Raw genomic sequence first — 18,662 nt, 5'->3', positions numbered from 1 at the left:
CCTATTACATGTGCTTCTCCCATTTCCCTCAGCTGCTATTCCAAACCTTTACCACTCTTCAAAGCTTTCAATCTTCTCTTGGGGATGACCTCGTTTCTAAGTCAGGGACTGGCCGCCATCAAAAATGGCGTGCTTCATTTTCCATTCAGCCACAAGCCCATCCACCTCTGCACCCATCCTTTCCCTGTCCCCGTTGCTAGCCAAAGACAGTTTTCCCGTCAAAGGCAACTCTGTCCACTGGTGCTATGGGGTATGATTCCACCTTGCCTCCTTAGAAAACGTGCTTTATCAGCAAGGTCCTTTTCTGACCTCCGATGCTCCATTGGCTGTTCCCCTCGGTGTACAAATATGTTCATCCCTCTCCTTTAAAAAACAAACAAAACCTATTTAAATAGCTAATTTTTTTTTAGCACCCCTAAGTTTCTTTTTTTGACAGCCCTTCTTTCACAAAGCGCAAGCTGGATTTCCTCACTCTGACTCCACATTACACATTCACTGCTGGAACCATTCTAACCTGGCTCTAAGCACGTCAGTGCACTGAAGTTGCCCTGCTCACTTCCTGACGCATTTAAAATTCTCATCTTATATGACTTGTCCTGCCTGCTGACTATTCTCCCAGGCTTGCAATTCTGGTTTGCCTTTCACAATATCCCCCCCCTCCCCCCTCCACCCCCATGTCTCTCTCTCCTCGTTTACCTCTGCACTGGTTACTCCTCTCTGGTGCCTTGACTGGGTTCTATTTCTCTCCCCTCTCCTTAAACGCCAGGGTTTTCTTTCCCATTCACTTTTGGGGAAAATCTTGGGTCCCAAGGTTTTACATCTAAATCTCTATCCTGAGCCCATATCTCCAACTGTTTTCTAAATAAGTTCCACCTGGGTATCCCACAGGCACTGCAAACTCAGGATGTTCAGAATAGAACATCTCTGCTTTGGGGCCCATACCTATTTACTACACAAAAGCCTCTCTCCCTCCTAGATTCTTCATATGAGTGAATGTTAGACCCTTCCCTCAGTTTCCCAAGCCACCATTCTGGGATCCTTGGACCCCTCTCTCACATTCCAGGCAACGCATCCCTATGTATTCTACTCTCGCTTATCTGTCATGTCTAAGGGGGCTACCATGTTACTTGAGCAGGTGCACTGACTCCCTTAACCACTGCAATATAATCCTTGACATTTCTCTCCAGGAACTTCCATTTCCATCAACCCTTTCCCCGCCCCCCCCCCCCCACACTTTCATAGTAGCCCCAGAGTTCAAATACAAAAACTTGATTACGTTTCTGCCTCAATTTACAATCGATCATTGGCATCTCTGACTCATACCATACAGTTGGAAATCTTTTGTCTGCCTGGAAAAGACCTATTCATACTTCTCTTTCCTCTGAGAAGTTTTCCAGGACGGATTGAAATGTGTTATCCTAATGTCCCAGTCAACTTTGTGGATCATCTGATTTTGTAAATCTTATCAGATTGACTTGTTTGCAGGTCTGAGTCTCTGCTTGTTTAAATGCCCTGAGAGTAGGACCTTTCTTTCTCAACTTTGTATCCACAGCATGTAATATACTGGTAGGCCCTCAGTAAGCATTAAGAGAGTGAAGGAATTTTCAGAAAGTCTGTAATTGCCATGAGTGGGAAAAAAATCTTGCCTGGGGAATCTCTTACCCGAACAAGAGACCAGTATTCAATTACTTCTTCGTAATAACTCACTTTTCCTCTCATGGGGAATATATATCCAGAAAATATTGGCTATTGAGTGATCCAAAACTGTTAAGGTTAACTAGCAAAGTAGAAAGAAGGTAGTTCCTTGGTAGTTCCCAGGTGTTTTAAATGAGCATCTTGGACACAAATGGACAGACCCATTTATGAACTGGGTAACCCGAGGCAAATCTCCTAGCCTCCTTTTCTCATTCTTTGTGTCCTGTTTGACCCTGAGATTTGGATTCTGGGGAAAAACAATGCCTATACTAATCTGGCCCTTTAGGGTCTGTCAGCCTAATCCTTATGGAAACACAACTCTCCTAGCATTTGGCATCTCCATAAATACACAATTAACGCATGCCTAGAGATTTATTGGCTGGTATCTTCATCTTTGCCACATTCTTTCAAATTGATTTAGTGGTGGAGAAAGCTAGGCCAAGAGCATGATTTATCCATTTGACCTTTGACCTGGCCTGGAGCCTCATTCAAATCTGTATTTTCGTGGTAGGCCTGTATTTTAATCATTAAGTTACTTTCCCCACTGTGTTTTGTGTCCTTTCTAACCCTTGAAACAAAATCAAATTATGTATTTTGAATCAACAGAGCATTGAGAGAGTCAGTCATGGGACAAAAGGAGGCAAGTTCGGGAACAGGGGAAAAAAGCAGATTGTCAGATTCAAAGCGAGAGCTGCATTGTGGCAACTGGGGCTTAGGGATCAAGACTAAAAAATTTTTTAATTTTTTCATTTAAAAAAGATGCTCACATTTGTGGCTAATTAGCGCTATAAAGAATCAGCACCGTTGGCAAGGCTAAATAAGGTGGGCCTTTTCCCCCTGCTTTGCAAGGTTGTTTTGAGAAGTCAATGTGGTGACATAGATGAAAGCAATTTGCCAATTATAAAGTTCTCCGTTAATGTGTTCTATTACCGGAACAGCCACTCTGTAGATACTATCACCTTTGGGGTCACTAAGTCCCACAATGGCTACTGGTCCGCTGAGTTCCAGGGGAGCATTGGCCTTGATCAGTATGGCAACATTTGCCCCCACAGGAATACCAAATATACCACCTGCAGAGTCCTGCTTTAAAGGCCAAGGATCTTTTTCTTATTTAAAAAAATGCAAAAGACTTTCAGTTTTCGAAACAATAAGTGGCACTGACATCTCTCAAGATTGAAAGCACTATTGTCTCATTTTTAAGCACCCCCTTATTATTAGGCGAGGATGTTGTTGGCAGGAATGAATAATTAGGTAACTCTTTGTGGGCACATTTTGTTCAGGTCCCAAGGGGAACGGTACAATTGTAACATCTCCTTGGATTATTTCACAAACATATGGCAAAGAAACCACCTGAGCCAGATGTACAAGCATATTATACCGGGTCTGTTTTAACTTAAGACTATGAAATACATCAGATGGTGAAGTTATTTTGGTCGTGAACATCCATCATGGAAATCTATAGAAGCATCTTCTCTTTATTGTCCATTTTACTTGGACTGAAAATAATCAAGAACAAAACAGCTTGGATATCATCACCTGCAGCAGAAGATTCCAGGTGAAGTTCAGGACCTAATGAAGTGCATGGTCTGGATTTCCATGGGCCCCAGACACCTCCACATAGTTTATTAATGCCTAGTACCAATATTCACGGCCGGCAGGTCTGGAATCTCAACTAAACAATGATTATTTTCAATTCTCTTCTCCTCATCTTGTGTTTTCACTCCTCTGGAGATGCATATGGGTAATTTAATATGGAATTTTTTAATAATGAGGATATAGTCTGTCCTGATTCAGTAGGGAGTTTCTGTGGTTTTTTTAGCCTGTTTTATTATTACAACATTGGCTGTTTATTTTACTAAAGACTCATCATCTGGTACTGGCCTCTTGGAATCATAGTAATCTAAGCAGAAGCGTCCATCCCATTTGCTAGTGGGAACACCCAATTTCATAATGACTGGGATCATTTTTAATCCGAGTTACTTAAATTTCAGAATTAGAAGATGGAGGTGCCATTGAACTCTAGAGCGTACAGTGTTGTGCTTGGTCTGATACGAAAATAAAGACTACACAGATGCAGGCAACTGTATTTTCCCTTCAATACCTACATGCAGATTCCATTAGCATTAATGAGTGGCTCCGCATGTGTACTGAAGAGTTACAATGGAATCTATTACTTTATCCAGTTAAAAAGAAGAAAAAAGACTCGCACCGCATTCCTGAGCTTTTCCTGATAACAGAGAAATACAGTGTTGAGAGTCTGCAAACAATATGGTGGCGGTGGCATGAGGGAAAAGGTACTTACTTTTTATAGCCTGCATGGTGTAGAGCGGGGATTTTGGGGTTGAATTACTGTGGTTGGCGAATGCTGAAGCTGACAATAGGGGTCCACAGGGTCCTGGATATTCTGCCTTTGTGTTGCATCAAAATAAGGAAACCAAGTATTTATGAACTTAATTCTGCTTTTCAATTTTTCCCCCTTTGAAATGGCAATTCTCTGCATGGTGATATGTATCGATGCGCAGTTCGGATGTGTTCCTAGCCAACGTGATGTTCCATAAACGTGGTGCACCTGTGTTTTCTTGGTCACCCTGCTGTCACTGGGGTGCCTTAAAGCGCTCTTTCCGAAATAAGTGAGTATGGGGAGGCGGGCAGGCGAGTGGGAGCAGGGGGAGCATCTTCCCCTCCCCTTTTTAAAAAATGTCTTCTCATTTGGAAAGCCTTGGAATGTAGATTTAATTTCAAGTTAAGACGTAAGGTTTGTCCAGAGAAGTTGACAAATCCCCATCTGGGATTGCCGTGGCCCCATATGCCCTCATAATGTACCCATCTCACAGGGATGTAGCTGTATTTATAATACACACTTCTAATATTGCAGAACTGCTAAGGTCAGGGCATTCTGAGCCTTGCGGTATTAGGCAAACAACCATCCCAAACTGCACATCGCACAGAGGCCCCCTTTGTAAAGCTGCTAACCCAACATCCCTCAGCGACTGGTGGGGACTCGAGTATTAATGACCTCTACCCGGCAAGCCCAATGCCCTGATCAGTCTGAGAAATGGACTCTGAGCGTGGGGACAAACCACAACAAGTGGAATGAAATGACTGGCAATGAAGGCAGACGACAGAACAGGACTACGGATTCGGTGCCCTTATCTTCCTTTCCCCCCTGAAGATTTAAACTTCTAACGGTGAAAGCAATAATGCTCTGACCTTAAAGGGCTGGGGCTGTGTTGCGACTGGCTGTTTAAAGAATCAATTCCTCAGCAGCTCTAGTATCACTGACTCTGGTGGAGGCGGCCACGGAGGCAGCAACCACAGAAACTGGAGTTCAGTCATATTGGCATCAGATTCTAGAAAGGGGAGGGCAGGGAGAGAGGGAGTCTATTGGCCTAAAAAGCTGAAACATCTGCTGGGGTTATTAACAGCTTTTTGGCTGAGTTCAGCAGCAGGGCACCTTGTGGTTGATAGATTCTTCTCTCAGCAATTCAAAACAATGCAGTTAAAGCAAATTTCTCATTTTCAGAGCCCAGCGTAATGAGGCATACAGTATTTTAAAAATAGTCACACTTAAAATGGTCAATGGCAGCGAGTGCAATCAGTGGTTACCTTCGGTATTCCATCGAGTTGTTAACTTTGTCAGGATGATTGTGTAACATGGATTTTTCGAAAGACCACCGTAGCTCACGGTTAACTCGCTTTGTAGGAATTTACATTATTTATGAAGTTCATGCAGATTATCCAACGGTGTAAATATTGGCAAACTTGATCAAAACCACTTAGAGGCCTTGTGGCTCTCCCTTCTCAAAAGTGTGCATTAAACCATTTTGAGGTCCAAAGGTCCAGTGCCGGGAAAGGTTCTGAGGGGCCTTATTTTGTACATGAAGCAAAACGTCACGTGTGATGACAGCCCGGGCTGGAAAGAGTATTGGTTGGAAGTCAGGCGGAAAGCTCTAGGCTTGTGTCAACTGGCTGGATGAGTCCTTGGGCGTCAATCTTGCCGCCTCGATTTCCTCCCGAGGAACATGGTGGGCCCTGTTCCCGGGTACATCTCCAGATGTTTCCATCCAGCTCTGCCCTATCCTGGGAGCTGTGGAGTTCAAATCCAATTTTAAAGTGTTCCTTTCGTGAAATCCGTGATTGAAACCAAGTTGAGACTGCTCACAAATGCCGTTTTGCATCAGCACGTGACGGTATGCGTGGTATTTGGGTGGGGGCATCAGACAAACTGTAAAATTAAATAGCTCTGTCAGTCACTTCAAGTGAGTGTACCATATGTTGTAACAGACGTGGGCAAAGTACAGCCAGCCCCAGCTGGATCTCCTAGCCTGTTGGTTTATCTGGCCAGACGACAGCATCCAGCCCAAGGAAGGGTCACATATGACTTCATGTCCTACAGGTCCAGCATACAAACTTTGGCCAAAGGAAGGGGGTGATGAGGGAGAGGGAAAGCTGACCTGGTATGGACCGACATCTGTGATATCACTGAAGCACCCCCTCCCCCGCCCCCACCCATTCATTGCTCATCAATGGCCCCAGTGCCCAGAGCATGGTATGGAAGGAAGGAGGGGTTTGCCAAGTCACGGTTTCCCCAGGTAAAATGATGATCTGACCATGACATCAAAGGAGGATAGCACTCCCCACTTCCTGGATTCTGATCCAGGACTTTCTAGGGGCAGAGATAGTATTTTGATCTATTCAAAAATGATCCTGGATGGTTCTAAGATACACCCTGGTAAGCAAGGGTCCCATGAATGTGGGCGTGCTTCGAGTCTCCATAACCAAACAGTTTCTATCACTGAGGCCGAGGGTACACGTTCCAAGTCACATTGATTTGGCTTGTCCCTTTCCTTAGTTAATAGCCTCAGGTTTCCCTCAAACCTGCTGGGAGCACAAGTCAAGTCAATAAGAACAAATTGAAGCCTTTCTGTGCTGCCCAGAATCATCATATGGTGTGATCCTTTATTCCTGAATCAACTTAAAAGAAAACCTTCAGAATGGCCAGAGCCTTTTCATCCTGCAGATCGAGGACAAGAATATCCTCAAGTTCCTTGCAACAGAACCCATTTGGTTGGCACCAGGCTTGACTCTTAGATGGAACAGTGTATAAAAGATAACCTCACACCTTTGCAGGGATGTAAGATACTTGGGAGATCCTTCTGATGGCAGTTTGGGGCTGAAAACCCAACTGATGTCACATCTTGTCCCCCAGGAATACCAGCCCAAGTGCTGTTCTGAAATTTGGTGAAGCCACAGGAGGTCTGCCCATCGCTGAACGATCGACACTTGGATCCCTGTGTACAGGCGCCAAGCAGTTTGCTGAAAGCCTCGGTTTTGGTGGATAGCAATCTCAGGGCAGACCACCAGCCTCTCCCATAGCTCTGTGGCACAAGTGCCCTACTGTGTTTCTGTGTCATAGGAACACTGTCACCTTGTGCAACAATAAGGGAGTCACCAGTGGGTCTAATGTGGGGGAATGCTGGCTCAGGCAGTCTGAGTAAGGACAGCGTATCTCTGAGAGCTTCCATGGAAAGTCGTCCCCATGCTTTTCTTCTCCAAAGAGACAGATGAGATGGGGAAGGAAGATCCAGCCTTTGTTGGAAAGACAGTGACCAAGGTTTCTGGGTAAATGGGATGTCCAGCTCCCGAATCCAGTGCTACTGAACTTGGGGCCGCAGACTCTCTGAAGGCCCATGCAACACATGCTACCTATTCAGTAGTTACCTACTGAAGCTTGGGGACTCAGCCTGGAGACCTCAGCCTGGCGACTCCTACCTCATAGGCTGCTGAATGGGTAGTCACATTCAGTAAAGTCACAGTATGGCCTTAAGATGACCTTCCACAGACTCTGAAAAAGAACCCTAAAATAAGGCTAATCGGAAATAAATATCAATGTAGTACTCCCCTCCCTAAAATATCAACAAATCTATGTCACAAACAAGTACAGACATGCCCTCCCATCCCATGTCACCCAGAGCATGGATGTTGATTTGCTGGAAGTGTGTGTGTGTGTGTGTGTGTGTATGTGTGTGTGAGAGAGAGAGAGAGAGAGAGAGAGAGAATGAGAGAGAGAGAGTTTTAAACACATCACCTGTCAAGTCAGGGCATGCATGAGACCAATAGCAAATAATATTTTTTGTATTACTGAATAAAAAGTGATAGTATCCTACTTGAACTTTGCCATATTTAAACATAATTCAACTCAGAAGAGCATGTGTAGTACTTAGTAAAATCAAGTAGAAAATAGGCAAGCCATGGACCATGACTATTTGGGCCAATAAGCTGGTAGTTGATTTTGAGTAAACCCAACCTGTATATAATAATCTGTCTTCTTCCAAAGTAAGACTAAGCATTGTTATCATTTAGTGTTAAATATTAGACCATCATACTTTTTCAGAGTGAGGGTTTCATAACGACTGAATGACAACCTAGCATAGTATCTTAACAATTGCCTAACAATTGTTCTTCTATAATCCGAAATAAATCTTGGAATGACTTGTTACTTCTATGAAGGATTTTTCTTAAGGGCTGCTACACACACGAAAGATGGAAGAGATAATGCAATCTTGGTATTGCCACAGCAAAGTAACTATATTCTAATAGCAATCCAAGGGATAATAGGGGTCATCTGGTCTAATCTCATTGTTAAATGGGGAGACAGGCTTAGAAAGGGTAAGCTGCTTGTTCAAAGCTACAACAGTAGAAATTTCTTTCGGACATATTCCATTTCTCAACATAGTTTTAATCACAAAGACAGACTCCCTTACAAGATATGTTATCAAAGATAGAGTAAATAATCTAAGATGGGATTCTAATCATAGTATCTGTCTGTTTGTCTCTTTCTTTTTCATATATTCCCCCAAATACCATTCCTTTAGAGAGGGATGTCTACTCTCTGATCCAAAAGGAATAGGAAATTTTGTTCCTAAAATTCTTCAGTGGAAAGTCTGTATTGGTAGCCAGCACTAATATTATCAATCCATCAATGAATAAATAGCTATTTTGATGTACCTAAATACATAAGAATATAAAGTAGCACCAACAGTAAGTGAGATGTTCTGGGGAAGGAATACCGATATTTTTGGGTACTCTGTATGTTCCAGAACCTTGCTAAGAGCTTTTCAAATTATGTGATTTATTTTAACTATAATCCTCCTCTAAGGTAGGTACTTTTTTACAGATAAAGACACTGGGACCCAGAGAAGGGAAGAAAATTGCTTAATGTTACTCCATTATTATGTGGCAGATGTTTCAATCTCAGGCCACCTGTCTTGAACTCTTTGTTTACCTATATGTACAACACATATGTAGAAGGATATATGTTCAAAGGAGCATGCACAGTAAGTGATGGGCATTATAGATCATGACTGAAAGGAGAATTCAGAGGAGAAACTATTGGGTATTCCTGGAATGAATCCGTGATGAATTCCGCCAGATTAGAGTGCTTGGCTACCATGTTTCCATGAGAAAGTGGATGAGCCAAGTCTCAAGGAATGGGTAGGTTTTGATAGGCAAATATGATAGGGAAAAACAATTTTACTTTGGGCAAATAAATTCCAGCAGAGGAAGCATAGTAAAGAGACATGAGTAGATCACCTTGGCTAGAAAGGAAGATTCCCTTTGGGAAGGCATGACACAAGGCTAGAAAGGAAGCTTAGGTTTGGACTCTAAAGAATTCAGAGTCAGGGTAAAGGGTTTGGATGTAATACTTTGGATGAGAGCGGACTATAGAAAGTTAGTTGGAGCTCACTCAGGGAACCAGAGAAAGGAGAGTATCCCAGATTTTACTATGGCAGCACAGGTACGAGGCGGTGTTGGTAGTGATGCAATGAAAACAGACTTAAAGGAATTTACAGGGTAAAATAGGCACTGTTCCAAGGAGATGTGGGGACTGAATGCAAATCAATCCAGATATTATTCCCTGGCGGGACCTGGTATAATAAAGGTTGTCAAATTGTTTGCTTCATCTGTTGACTATTCAATTGTTGAATGCCTACTAGGTACTTGATGCTATTCTGTTCCCTGCAGATACAGCAAGTAAGCCAGACAGCCCCATTCTGTGCTGCTAGGGAACTTACATTCTAGTGGATGCTCTGGGGGCTATGGCTTGTGGTGGGGAGGGACTCATGAGTGAGGACTGTTTTTATTAGAAGATAGTGAGTTGGAGGTGAGATTACGGCAGCCCATGTTAAAGTGTAGAGCAACGATAAAGAATAATGTCATCGTAGGGAGACGAGGGTTAGAAGGAAGAAATTAGAAAGCCCAGTGGAAGTAATCAGGTACCAAATCACTTCCAAATCACAAACCACTGCCTTTACATTCCCCATGTACGCACCCCCTCAGTCTGCTTTTATCATTCGATTTATCCCATGCCCTGAACCCACATTTCTTTAGTGTTCTTTTGGTATCGCTAAATTTTTACCTATCAGGGAAACAAGATTTGAATAATTCTATTCGTTTGCTGCACAGGAAGATATCTGACTATGTCTGATTGCTTCAGGAGTGCTATGAAATATTTTTATTCCATGAAATTCTTGAGGGCAGTGCTTCTCAAAATTTAATGTGCACACAAATCACCTGAGGATCATGTTAAAATGCAGCTTCTGATTTTGTGTACCTGGGATGAAGCCTGCAATTCTGCATTTCTAAGCACCCAGGTGCTGCTACTCATGGTCCCTCAGAGCTAACTTTGAAGCCTTGGCATCATGATGTTATTATATCTCACATTGCCGTCTGTCAATGATGATACTGAAATCAACTGTTTTTATCTTGTAGGTATAAACATATTAAAGATGTGTAAGCATCTTCTGCGGGGAAGAAAAGGCATGTAAAATTTTTGCTAGGTAGCCAAGAGTACGGATCAATGGCCAAAGAAAAGGGCATCTTGTGGGAAAAGACTTCCAGATTGGGTGGTCCAAAGAAGTTTCATAGAAAAGGAGGATTTTGAGTTGGTAAGGATTACAGTAGGCAAAGAAGAAGAGAAAACAAAAATCAGGGTTAGAAAATAACGTCAGTGCCAGATTATTTAGATTATTGTGGATTTGTAACACTCTGACATCTTAATGCAAAGCCCCTCTCATTACTGTAATCTCTCAGATTTTTATTTGTCTTTGTTGTTTTGATTTCACGTGAGCCTCCGATTGTTAAGTTTCAAGAAAAAATATATTGAGATTGATTGGATTTCATTAAGTTTAAGGATTTTGGGGAGTGTCGATGACATTTCTTTAATGTTGTCTTCTTGTCGCTGTTTGTCCATTTATTACAGTCATTGTGCTCCTGAAAAATTTTTAAAGTCTTCTGGGAATATTTTTTTCCTTGGGGCAGTTCTTAACTAAAGAGCATTCTTCCCCAAGTAAGAGTTACTAAAATATCATTAACAAGAGTAAGCAAAAAATACATATAATACCTAAGAAAAAAATCTCTCTCTTCATCAACTTGTACCCCAAAGCATCATAACTACTATAGTTGATTTCCCCATTATATTTTCTAATTAATTACTGCTGATACATAGAAAGAGCTCCTGAAGTTTGAATATATCACATGCACATTCTTTTCACATAAAATAAGTTCACTGAAACTTGTTATTATCAAATGATTCTTTTGAGTTTTTCACGTAAATAATATCATCTCAGGATCATGATAATAATTTTCTCATTTTTACTCCATTTATTGTCCTACCTTACTTACTGCATTGGCCAGAACTTCAAAAAAGGCTTAATCATAATGTTTAATGGGAACACCTTTGTTTTGTCTTCTGTGATTTTATACCCAGATCAATTATTATTGAATCATTCTTTTATTTATCTTCTCTATCAAAACGAATTTGATATTTGTGTTTATTTTTGATTAAAAATAATAATCCCAGATTACCATTAGTCCCTAATCACTCAACCTTTCAAGTCTCAAGTTCTTCTAGCTTTGCTCCCTCTCTTGAATTGTTCAAGACAAACATGTGGGTGGCACTTTATTTTGAGTCCTTAGATTTCTGAGATTTCTGAAAACGGTTTAGGTTAAAATTATTGGTTACAATTTCTTCCTATAAAAATCTTTAGACAGTTGCTCCATTGATTCTCCCCTTTACAGAAGTCTGAGGTTAAGGCTGAGTTTGTTCTTGTGTAGGATAATAGTTTTCCTCCCTGACTGAATGTCAGAGAGATTCAGTGCTAGTTCTCTCTGGTCTCAAACCAAAACATGTCCAGAAAGGGACACATTAGCTCAGCTGTGGTTAGATCCTCAGGACTTGGGCATTTCTGTGGAGCTGGGGGTGGTGATACATTGCCTTATCCAGACAGCTCCTGCTTTCCCAATGCATGCTTGAATGGAGGCATGTTTATAGAAACAGATGGGGAGCTAAAAGTCTGCCTGGTGGTGGGCAAGATAAAGGGAAAAGACACAATCTGAACTGTGCCTTGAGATAGGATGAGTTTGCCAGGCCATGCAATGGTAGATGGGAACAATTCAGTCAAAGAACCAGCACCCATTCACAGCACAGACATAGAAAAGGAAGCAATTTCACATAGGAAAACCACAGAGTGCGTGGAGGGCATAGCTGGAGCTGAGGCTGGCAGGTAGGATGGGGCCAGTTGGAGAAACAGCCAAACTAAAATGGATGTTATTCTGAAGGCAATCACCATTCAAACCAATGAGGAATCATCCCAGGTAAAAAAGTGAAAAAGCATCAACTGACTTGTTTTCGGACTTACCACGCTGGTGGCCAGCGTGGAATTTGAGGGTGGGCCACTTGGGAGCCCAGAAGAGAGATGAAGATCTGGCGTTGGACAATGGAAATGGATCAGGGACAGATGGAAAACATGTTTTAGGGTTTGAACCAACAAGAGATGCAAGGGAGGTAGAGGCAGAGAGAGACAGGGGAGCCAAGATGACTGCTGGTTTCCCAGAGTGTAGAGAAGCCATCCAGGATGGAGCTGTCAACAGGGGTCTAGAGGTTGGGAGAGAGCTCTGGGCTGGTGAAATAGAACGGGGCGTGCACCAGTGGGAGACAGGGTGGTTACTCAGAGAGGGACAACGCAAGGTGAAGCAAGAGCTGCAAGTTGAGGCTAAACACCAAGAAGAGATTGGACCGGTCAAGCACTGAACATGCTGTAAGATTTGCAAGTGGAGAAGTGAGTAGCCACTGCTTGAGGAGTCCCTGCTGATTTTGAGAGAAGCCAAGTAACTGATTTTGAGAGAAATTAGGAAGGAGGCCTTGTGATCTCCTAGAAACTGGAAGTAAAGGGAAAAGAGAAGTACGCAGGTAGTTGATGTCGAGGCTAAGAGTTTTGCTTACTTGATGGGACTGAGGAATCAAGTCCCCAAATGGATGTTGAGGCTAAGAGTTTTGCTTACCTGGTGGGACTGAGGATTCAAGTCCCCAAATTCAGTTTGGCTTATCCTGGCTCTCCGAGTTATTTTTGGTTTCAGTTCCTTGACTGAACCACAGGACCTGCCTACATTTCCGCTCATTTATCTTTTCTTCCTTTATCTTCCAAATATTTGTTTTTTCTCCAGAAGACTGTTCAGTTGTATTTTAACACCTTCCATCGTAATGATCCTGTTGGATAGAGAGAAAACCATCATTTCAGTGAAATCAGCAACCTAGAACTAGAAGGCATCTTGGATCATTTTGTCTAATGTACTCTCCTGAAATTATAATCCCCCTTTAGCATCCTTAACATATTTCTAGTGATAGTAAATTGCTACTTCAGAAAGAAGCCAATTACTTTGGTTGGACATACCATACTTAACAGCATGTCTGTGTTAGTTCAGCTGGGATGTGTTCAGCTGCGAGTATCAGGTGACTCCAAAATTGTTCAAACGAAGATGAAAATACAGTATTTCATCTGATAAGAAGGGCTGAAGTAGGTAAGTTTCATAGTTTGTGAAGTTAGTGTTTCAACACAATGTCAAAGACCCAGGGTTTCTCAATCTTTTCACTACACTATCCTCAGTGTATCAGCTTTAGTGCCCCTCATTGTCACAAGATGGCTGCCATTATTCCAGGCATCACACACGATCATCAGACACCCAGCAGAAGAAAGAGGCCATATCCTGTTTGATTCTTTTTTGTTAGTGAGGAGACCTTGTCCAAAAGCCCTCAGAAGACTCCCACCTTACTACTGCATAGTGGCAATGAGTGTGGATAACAAGCTGCACACCCTGGGTCTGTAATCTAGCTCTACTCCACACACTTCCCAGGACAAGTATTTTTAGTGTCTCTAGCTCTGAATTTCCTCAGCTGCAAAACTTAGTCATACAACCTACCTCATAAGGGTGGTGTAAGGATTAGTATTAATATACATAAAGTACTGGGAAAAGTGCCTGGCATATAGTAAGTGTTCAGTAAGTGTCCATTATCATGCATTCAACCAACCTAATTGGGCTACATGTCCATCCCTTAATCAGCTACTGGCAAAAGGAAGGAGGTTACCACGATTGGCTTTGAAACTCAGTATTTATCCTCAAAATGGGGGCTAACAATGTGGATCTCTATATGGATATATGAATAAAACCTGGACTCTGTTAACAGGGAAGGGAGAATGGGTAGATGGCTCTTGGGGAGGCCACCAGTACTGTTGACCATACAATGCACAGCTTGCCAATGACTTTCATCCTATTCATTATCAATTTGCCAACCGTGGCGATGTTGGGAGAAGAAAGTGGAGGCAAAGAATATTTTGCTTAACATATACAGTTGACACTCAGACAAAGGTAGAGGTCAGGGGCACTGACACCGTCAGTCAAAAATCCACGTGAAGGGGCACCTGGATGACTCAGTCGGTTAAACGACTGACTCTTGATTTTGGCTCAGGTCATGATTTCACAGGTGGTGAGATCGAGCCCCACATCGGGCTCTGTGGTGACAGCATGGACCCTGCGTGGGATTTCTCTCTCTCCATCTCTCTCTACCTACCTGTTCACCCTCCTCTTTCTCTCTTTCTCAAAATAAATAAACATTTAAAAAATAATCCATGTGTAACTTTCTGACCTCTGCCCCCAAAAAAGTTAATTACTAATAGCCTGCTATTTTCTGGAAGCCTTAATGATAACATACACCACCAATTAATACACATTTTTTGTGTTATATATATTATATACTGTATTCTTACAATAAAGCAAGGTAGATAAAAGAGAATGTTATTAAGAAAATCATAAGGAAGAGAAAATACGTTTATGGTACTGTATTTATCAAAAGAAAATCTGTGTATCAGTGGTGCCCCCAGAGTTCAAACTCAAGTTGTTTAAGAGTCCATGGTACTGGCGATATATTGCTAATATACATATTCTAAGTAAATTCATGCTTGAATCCTCCAAAGTGAAACCTGAAAATATTCTTTAAATACCTAACAATTAGTTGCAGTATAATCTGAAACATCAGAGTAAAAGAACTTCTTTTTCTACATTGATTTGCAAAGGTTTTTCTGCCTACTTTTCTCCCTTGATTTGCACAACAATCAGGTGATGTATGAAGGGATATTATTATTACCATTTGCAGATGATACGGATGCTCGTAGATCTCTAGAAGTCACTTCAGATACAGAGTTCAGAAGTAGCAGATTTCAAACTCCAATTCAGTTCACCCATTTCTTGGTTAGAAGTTTTTCTTCTCAATCACAGTGGCTTGCCTGTAAAATAAAGACATTCTGAAATGTTTTCTTCAGCCATCATTAGCAGGGGCTCGCTCCAATCTTACAGTCAAGAATCAAATACAATGTGCCAAGAATATGGCAGAATATGTGAGCACATATCCAGCCATGACATTCTTAGCATCATTCATTTCCGGAGAAGTGAACGCACACATTTATGTGTTACTATTCTATGGAAGGGTTATCTGGAGTCTTTTATTATTATAAACGTTCTTTCTTCAAATGCCCAGGGTTAATTGCTAATTCCTAATTTTCTTTTTTTCCAAACCAAAATTGGCAATGGGCCATTTGGAAATGTGACTGCAGAGAATATGAAGTGTGAGAAACCTCTTCCCAAAAAGAAATGTTCACTTAGAAAAAAGTTTCATTCCAGAAAGGCACAATTTGGATAAATCTCCGTTAAAAACTGTGTAAAATTGCCAGTTGCTTACATCGATTACTGTTGTAATCAATGGAATGGGATAGTTAGTGATCTTTAAAAAACTTTAATTGCCATATTTTAATAGAAAGTTTTTGACATATTTTATAAGAGCGCTATAATCATTGTTATTTACATCATGCTATACTCAACATTTTTTTTTTTTTTAACTTTTAACGTTTATTTATTATCGAGAGAGAGAGAGACACAGAGCGTGAGCAGGGGAGGGGTAGAGACAGGGGGAGACATAGAATCTGAGGTAGGCTCCAGGTGCTGAGCTGTCAGCACAGAGCCCGACGCGGGGCTCAAACTCACAAATTGCGAGATCGTGACCTGAGCCGAAGTCGGTCGCTTAACTGACTGAGCCACCCAGGCGCCCCTCAACATTTCTGTCAGAGACTCCAGCCAGGGACCCTGCCCTCTGCACCCCACTTCCATGGCGTGGCAGTCGAGAGACCTCCGTGTGATTTCTTGATGTGTCTAGAACCTACTCTTAGGCTTTTCTTTGCACCTACATGCCAAGATCCTGGAAGGAGACTGAGGATCTGCTCTGAATGAAATGAATAGGAGGCCCCAATCTCTTCACTGGCTTTTAAAACAGACAAGCCAACCAACCACTCGCTCTAAACATTTTAGGAGTTAAACAGCCCTGGGAGGGAAATGGAGGTTCATGGGGTAGGGCTCCATTGAGAAACATTTAGGCCCTCCCCCTCCTTTCAATTCTTATCTGGAATCAATGGAATATTACTCCTCCTCTCTCAGCTACACCAGACCTCCTCCCCGCAAGGTCTCGTGTTCTCCATTGTCAGGATATTTTCTCTTGCTCTTCTCTTTCCAGGAGGGAAATCCGGCATCTACTGGTTGTATCAAACAGTATTTTCCCACTTCTTTGCATTTCTAATTCACCTTGTCTAGTGTCTGAATCACAGTATGTATAAACGAAAGATATTGTCAAAAGATTACTTGTCCTGACTTTTCTCCCATCCTTTTCCCAGGTGAAATCATAATTTGGACCAGAGGTCGGCAAACTAAGGCGAGATGGCCAAATCCGGCCACGCCTGTTTGTTACTATTTTTTGTCTAAGGTTGGTTTCACACATGCACTCCACAACAGCGGAGGTGCGCAGTTGCGACAGAAGACCATGTGGTCCACTGGGCTGGAAAGATTAACAGGCCATCCTCTCACTGAGAAACTTTGCCCTGATTTAGGCAACATTCTTTTTTTTTTTTTTAATTTTTTTTTAACGTTTTTTTAAATTTATTTTTGGGACAGAGAGAGACAGAGCATGAACGGGGGAGGGGCAGAGAGAGAGGGAGACCCAGAATCGGAAACAGGCTCCAGGCTCCGAGCCATCAGCCCAGAGCCCGACGCAGGGCTCGAACTCAAGGACCGCGAGATCGTGACCTCGCTGAAGTCGGACGCTTAACCGACTGCGCCACCCAGGCGCCCTTTCAACATTCTTGAAAATACTTCACCTGTACCCAGGGCTTTACTGTTCACGACATTTTTACTTATCTTATTTATCTTGGTCTTCTTGTACCTCGGAAATGCCTATTCTCTCATTTTACAGATGGGAAAATTAGAGAAAGACAAATACCATATGATTTCACTAACATGTTTTTGTTTGTAAAAAACAAAACAAATGAGCAAACGAGCAAAACCAGAAACAGAATCATAAATACAGAGAACAAACTGGTGGTTGCCAGAGGAGAGGGGGTTGGGACGGTGGGCAAAAATCGGTGAAGCGTATTAAGGTGTACAAACTTCCAGTTGCAAAATAAATAAGTCACGGGGATGACAAACACAGCATAGAGAACAGTCATTAATATTGTAATAATATACGGTGAGTCCACTTATTGTGGTGAGCACGGTATAATGTACAGAATGGTCAACACTATGCTGTACGCTTGAATTTAACAGAACATTGCAGGTCAACTATGCATCAATTAAAAAGTAAAATAAAACAAAATTAATAAAAATAAAACCCAAAGTGTTCAGGGACAGAGTTAAAGATGGGATGCAGTCAAGTTGGAAATAACGCAAGTATACCGATAGGCAGTTTCTCTCCTAATCTCTTAATTTAGACACTTAAAGTCCAGTGGGAATTTCCTGTTAAAAAAAAAAAAAAAGAAAACAAGAAAATAAAATTAGAAGGTGACTAACCCAAGATCACAGAGGTGGCACCTGGCAACTTTGGGATTAGCACAAAGTGATCGGTTGGCGCACTAGAGATGACAACATTTGGAAAGGAGAGGGCAACTAATCGGCCATCCAGAGACCTACTTATCCTCCCTCTTCTGTGGTTGAAGAGGGGCCATTTTTGTTTGGTCCTATTCCATCTACTGTGAATGCTTCAGGTGAATTTGCCTGCTCAGTTCTCCTCCCCAAATCTCTCAGGGGGTGGGAGATGTTAAAATGGATGAGACAACCACAGATTAGTTCTTCTTAACTCCGCGCTCACTGGAGTAGGATTAGAAGGCACAGAAATGCCCCCGAGTCCAAGAGCTGCCCAGGATGCACAGGCACCTCAGAGCCCAGCTGCTGCTTTGGATACATTTTGGCACTGGTTGGGCCTGTTGGCTTGGCCTTCTCACTCTGAATTCAGTGCTCTTTTCCACTATATTAAGCAGACTGTTGAATAACGATAGCACAAATGAATGATCATGATTTCATTAGGAAAACACAAAAGAAGAGATGAAATTTTATGCTGGATTCCAAATGTGGCCATCATCAGTTTCTCGCCTCTTTGTAGGTGCAGATTGCTCCTCTCTTCCTGTGGGTGGGAGAGTCTAATTCCTTTCCCCTTGAATCTGGGTGATCTTGGGAGCAAGTCTGAGGTGGGACTTCTGACATTAGGTTATAAGAAGTTGGCAACCTCTACCCTGGGTCTCTTGGAAGGCTCATTCTGA

At 42.1% G+C, this 18,662-nt stretch overlaps 1 long non-coding RNA gene across 1 annotated transcript; it reads right to left on the bottom strand.

The window, feature by feature from the left end:
* Positions 1–309: 309 nt before the first annotated feature.
* Positions 310–15,308, bottom strand: LOC121013569 (uncharacterized). The gene is made up of 3 exons (XR_005782778.1): positions 15,176–15,308; positions 13,039–13,243; positions 310–363 (listed from the first exon to the last, which is right to left on the bottom strand). It is a non-coding gene; the product is annotated as an uncharacterized LOC121013569 (long non-coding RNA).
* Between the last annotated feature and the right edge of the window lie 3,354 nt (positions 15,309–18,662).

Source organism: Herpailurus yagouaroundi, unplaced genomic scaffold (genome assembly GCF_014898765.1).
Source record: "Herpailurus yagouaroundi ecotype Mexico unplaced genomic scaffold, PumYag 199, whole genome shotgun sequence".
Taxonomy (NCBI): domain Eukaryota; kingdom Metazoa; phylum Chordata; class Mammalia; order Carnivora; family Felidae; genus Herpailurus; species Herpailurus yagouaroundi.
This window is presented reverse-complemented; position numbering and strand designations above follow the sequence as displayed.